This window comes from Acyrthosiphon pisum, chromosome X (assembly GCF_005508785.2).
Source record: "Acyrthosiphon pisum isolate AL4f chromosome X, pea_aphid_22Mar2018_4r6ur, whole genome shotgun sequence".
Taxonomy (NCBI): Eukaryota; Metazoa; Arthropoda; class Insecta; order Hemiptera; family Aphididae; genus Acyrthosiphon; species Acyrthosiphon pisum.
This window is the reverse complement of record NC_042493.1, coordinates 26,278,591-26,284,836: the sequence shown is the minus strand read 5'-3', so window position 1 is coordinate 26,284,836 and position 6,246 is coordinate 26,278,591.

The following is a 6,246-nucleotide window of genomic DNA, read 5'->3' as shown; positions in this document are numbered from 1 at the left end:
GTATATACAATAAAATATATCATCCTAAAATTCTTTTTTTGCACTTCACAAAGTAATAATTTTCACTGCACATTAAAAAAAACTCTGGTTTTGTGCTGTTGTATATTGGTAAGACAGAAAAAAACATGCTGGTACGAACTTTCAGCAACAAAATACTTTTTAATTCAATGTATTTATCTGTTAAAACATTTTTATTTATTTTAGAGTTAAGTGAAATGATTGTAATTAGATATCCTACACAGACTCCATGCAATTCAAGTTTCACCACTGTTGAATATACACATTGGTCTAGAAATGTGACGCTCAGACTGATTGACGAATATGGAAAAAACTATAAAGACGTAGGAAGTAGAATTCGGAGTTACAACATTTTATATGAAATAATTGCCGACATCTTAAACACTGAATTTCAACTTAAATCAACAGGGTCACAAGTAAACAACAAATTTCAGACATTAGTACGATCTTATAATGCTGTTGTTGATAACAATAAAAAAACTGGAAGAGGGAGAAAACATTTTGAATTCGAAGAGCAGATGGATTATATTTAAAAAATCAAAAAGAATAAATCCTGAAATTTTGTTGACCGAGACTGAGGTGATCAGAAGTACTCCTACTGCCTGCAATGACACGCCAGCACTGCACGAAATGAACAAAGATGAACAAGATGAATTTGAAAATAAAGCTTCTGGGCCTGTTGACGACGAGGGGAAAACAGCAGTTAAAATGGCAAGAAGAAATTTGAAGAGAAAAGGGACCAGAACTGATGTACTCAAAGGTATAAGAAACGACAAACAAACATTCTATGGAAATTATATTCATATTCAAAATTCCAAACTTGCTGAGAAAAGAAGAAAAAACGATCTAATAGAGGAAAAAAATAAGCTGTCGAAGGAGTATCTACATAACAATACTAGTAGGTAAATCAAAGATTTATTTAACTAGGTATCTTGCAGAGGTTAAATTTAAAATTAGTAGCTTAATGTGTTTAAAATTTTATTATTATTATTATTCAGAGACTGAATTTGTTTTTTATTTTTATTTTAAATATTTCTATATTAATAAGTTTGTTTTGTACACAAAGAAATGTATTTAAAATTGTATTATTATTATTATTATTCAGAGACTGAATTTATTTTTAACTTTATTTTAAATATTTCTATATTAATAAGTTGTTATTATCCTATGTGTTTTTTTAATGACATAAGTTAATGTATTTTAAATTTGTAATGAAATTGTTTAAATATTTGTAACAACAATTGAGGAAAGAAATAAAAATTCTCAAATTTAAATATAATATTATGTAATATTTTCTTACTGATCTAATTTTTGATTAAACAACTAAAATTAAATAGACACACAAAAACATAAAAATTAAACTGTTGTTTTATTTAAACTACTATGGATACATTCTATTCATTAAATAGTTTCTGTAGGTTGTTCCTTCAGGGACATCTACTTCAGCATTTTGATCAGCCAGTTGAATGTCATCGGCATTATTAATTTCATCCTCATTTTCAACTATTATTTGAAATTCATCGTCAATTGCTAAGTTATGCAATACGCAACAAGCTCTAATGAAATGCACTATGTGTTCAATTTTGCGCAGCTTGCAGTGGTAAAGTTGCCTAAACTTCTGCTTGAGCAAACCAAAACAATGTTCAATAACATACCGACATGATGATAGTGTTTTGTTAAAGTTAATTTGTTGACGGGTCAATCTACCATTATCCTTGAATGATGTAATAAGATTACGTAAGCAAGGATAAGCATTATCTCCAAGGATTCACATTTTCCTCACTTATAGTAGCCAAGTTACTAGCTAATGGTGACCTCCTAAAAATTCTGGGATCGTTGACCGACACAGGAAACCCGATGGATATACTTCTTATTTTATTTCTATGGTCACAAACAGCTTGCATCTGTAAACAATATTACTTATAATTAAAATTCTGTAAGAAAAATAATAAATACAGAAAAGTATAATTTTAAGTTTTTACATACATGAATAGAAAAATATTTTTTTCTATTATAATAAGAATCAGGGTCAGAGGAAGGCTTGTCAATTCGTATATGACTTCCATCAATAGCCCCAATGACATAAGAAAATCCTTTCATTTGGAAAAAATTCTTTATTTCCTGTGTTTCTTCCTCATTCGGCCAAGTTATAACGGCTTATAACATGTGTCAGACGTCTCACAACTCTGAACAGGCTGCTTGTTGTTATGCCAAACCTATCAGCAACGTCACGGAAAGAGGAAGTCTAATGTCCAGCAAACCAAAGAAAAATTTAAATTTAAAAAAAAGGAGTAGGTAACAATTTAAAATAAGTTTCAGAATCAGAACAATAATAATAATCTTTATTGTTGTTTAAGCAATACCTACATTAATACATTATATAAATTAAATTAAATATATTGATTTATTTAACAGACTTAATAACTAATATTTAATTTAATACACAATTTAGCACCTCTATTTATACAAATTTTTAAATCAAAAATATGTAGGTATTTGAAAAAAGTTAATTATGGTTTGTATTAATTTATAAATTATGGTATTTTTTTATTAAAAGTGTGAATAGACGCAAATTATGGAAAGAAATGAAACATTTTGGAACTCCATAAAAGTTAATTAATTAATTAATTCTATTTAAAACATTATTAGTATTTAACTCCTATCTTAGGACTTTAGGTTAGAGTCAAATAGAAAAACTTGATAGTGACTTACTTGGTTGTAGGCAGATATTTTTCCATGTCCTCCAGTTGTGTCATTAAACTCTGGACTGACCTCAAAATGTGCTGTCAAATTGTAGGCAATGTGGCGTCTAACACGGAAATATTCCAAAGACTCTAAGTCATTGTACCTAAAAAAAAAAACAAAAAATGTATGTTGCCAAATAAATAACCAGCAACAAATTTACCAGAACTGTCCCTAGGTTTTATAAATGATAAAAAAGTTACAATTTAAACCCGAGAGGGGAATGTTTGCTTACCATTTGTTGTTTGTAGTTTACTCAAATGTAATTAACAAAAGCTTACCTACCTTGCTACAGTCTCAAAATAATTCTCATTTTTCGGTCTTGCTCTGTCTTTAAAATAAACTTCATTGTCGCTACCAAATAAATATTCATAGTCGGACGATGATGAAGAGGACGTGGACGAGGAGTCGAAAAATTCAAAATCCATCTCAAAATAAAAACATAAGTTAAGCTGTCCCTCATAAAGTCGTAAGCACTGTAAACGGATAAACGTTAAATGACTCAAGACATTAATACGTTACCTATCAGTTGAATAAAACAAAAACACAATAATTAATATTTTACATTGTACGCATGCGCATAACATTTGACTGAACGTATAACTAGCAAAAGAAAATTATTGTTTCCAACTAGTTGAAAACAAGTTACAGCACTGATGGAACAGAAAACATTTTCTTAGATGTTTTAAATTTGCTCTGCTGGAACACGTTTTTGACATTGCGCATGCGCAGTGGCGTATTTACGGGGGGGATATGGGGGTCATATCCCCCCCCGGAAGCTTATTTTATTTCATTTCTTTTAAAACCATGATTAAAACGATATTTTGAATATTTTGATAGTTGTATGAACATTGAACAACTAATGAACTAACTTAACCTATGAATGAAAATAATTCAAAATATATTTTAAACATAGATATCAATGATTTTAAAACATTTCCTACTTTGCCGATTTCGATGATAAGAAAGAGGCGGCTATCTAGTTGTTGAATATAATATTGTTACCACGGTCTTAGATTGTTACAATTGTTCAGTGATATACTGATATTTTCTTATCTTAAGATAAATTCAGAGCTGATAATAGACGAGAAACGCTCATCAATATAAAACTAAATTAATTTTACTGTTTGAATTTTGAAAGTGTTAAAGTGAAAATACTGAAAATTACTAGTTAATCTTGAATATAATATAACGTACCAATTACAAGACTGAAAATGATGAAAACATGGAATTAGTTGATTTTTTCAGAATTTCAATATTTATACCATATATAGATAATTTTATTTCTCAATTAGAGTTAAGATTTGTGGATAATAAAAAAATTTTTGAAGGTAAGTTATGACGTTTAGTAGTTTATTGTTTTTTTTTTCATAACATTTGTTTCATGTAAACTAATGCTTCATTAATTTTGCAGGATTTGAATGTTTATTTTCTAATCAATCCTCTAAAGAAGAATTAGAATCATTCAACAATTTATTAGAGTTTTATACGCCTTTAATCGATTCCAATAATTCAACAGCAGAATTAATGCTGTGGAAAGTTAAACTCTCCAGGCTAAATATTGTTCCAAAAACAAGTCTTGAAGCATTTTTGCTGTGTGATGCAAAAATATTTCCAAACATTAATAAATTATTAAAAATTTTATGCACGTTACCCGTTTCGACAGCGACCCCCGAAAGAACTTTTTCAACACTCAAACGAGTTAAAACTTATTTAAGGAACACTACGGCTCAGGTAAATTTTAAAATAAATTTTACACTTACTGTTGGTTATAATGTGCTAAAATTTGTTTTTAGAATCGACTTAATGGACTTTGTATGCTATCAGTGCACAAAAATATAAATGTCACACCTGATGAGGTACTCAATGTACTTTCGTTGTCCTCAAGAAAATTGGACTTTGTTTTATAGTAAAAAAAACAAATTTTTTTCACACATTACAACATGTACCTATATGCCATATATTAATATGATTAAATGTGTATATACTAAATATGTCTTAAAATCTTTATATCCCCCCCCGTGAAAAATTCCTATATACGCTACTGCGCATGCGCTGAAAGTTTGCAACACTATGCTGGAACAAACCTAATATGTATTGGGTATAATCTTTATTAATATGTATTATATATGTATTATACACATACATTATAAATTTAATTTTAATTATTTATTATATGTATTATGTATATTTGTATAAATTTATTAATTATTTCTTAAAAAATGATTCTATTGATGTTTGTTTTTTGAACTTCGATTTGGTCATTTCCAACTCGTGATGGATAAGTAATTCGCTCACATATGAAAATCGACCAACCTCCGCTAGTCTTTAAATGTCCACCTTTTGTTTTAAATTTAAAGCTTTACGCGGCACGGGAGGTGGCATTGCTAAGGAAAAAATGTACAACTCTGACTGCGAACCGATAGAAACTGAATAAGAACGTTTGATACTCATGGTTATCATTTATACGTATTGCAATTATTTATATCTGGATATCTTGGACTTTATAAGTTCAATAGGTACTCTCAATTACTGTTATATCGTAATCGACGAATAATGTTTATTTAGATACCAACCCAATAGTTTTTCAAAATCATATATACTTATTTTGTTATATTTATGTAATATTGTAATGTATTATTATATATTTTAATTTTTCTATCCTTAATAGATATATATAAGAACCCTGTTTGATTTGTATATAATTATTTTCATTATTAAAATGCCCCTCCCCATTATATAATAGTATATAACATTTTACTTACAAATTGTGTTATTTATTTAATTTATGTATCTTTAATTATATTTATATAGATACCTATTATAATTATTATTTTTATAAATAAATTTGACTATGTAAATTATTAATAAGCATATTCATTACAATAGAATAATATAGTAGGTTATTTTTTTACTTTAACAGAAAAATGGTATGTTTGTATGTTAGTGGGTTCTGGATTATATATAATTTGTGTTTATACATATTTGCGAGTAAATAGAATATCTACAGACTATACAGGTATTTTATTATATTTAGGTATCTATAAAATATAAATTAAAATAAATATGCAATTAATTTCATTTTTTAATCCAATAATATACAATTATAAAATTAGTTGATTGTTTATTAAATTGATTATACTTACTTTTTTAAAATCATAAATATTCTATTGGTTCAATTATTTAATATTTTTAATCTAAGAATATTTTTGTTAAGTTCAATAATAACCATTTTGATAAAATTAACAAAACTCTGAGTTATTTTAACAAAATGTCGATCAAATATATTATTGATACTAATCAAATATAAATCAAATAATTTGTTAATTCTTATTTTAACAAATTTTTCATCTCAGTATTAATAAGCATATTGTTGACTGAATATTAACAACGATATTATTAATTTAATATATATTTTTGTTAAAATGACTGGTATTTTTCGTTCAGTGTAAAAACACACTCAAATATGTATGATCCAGATAGGTA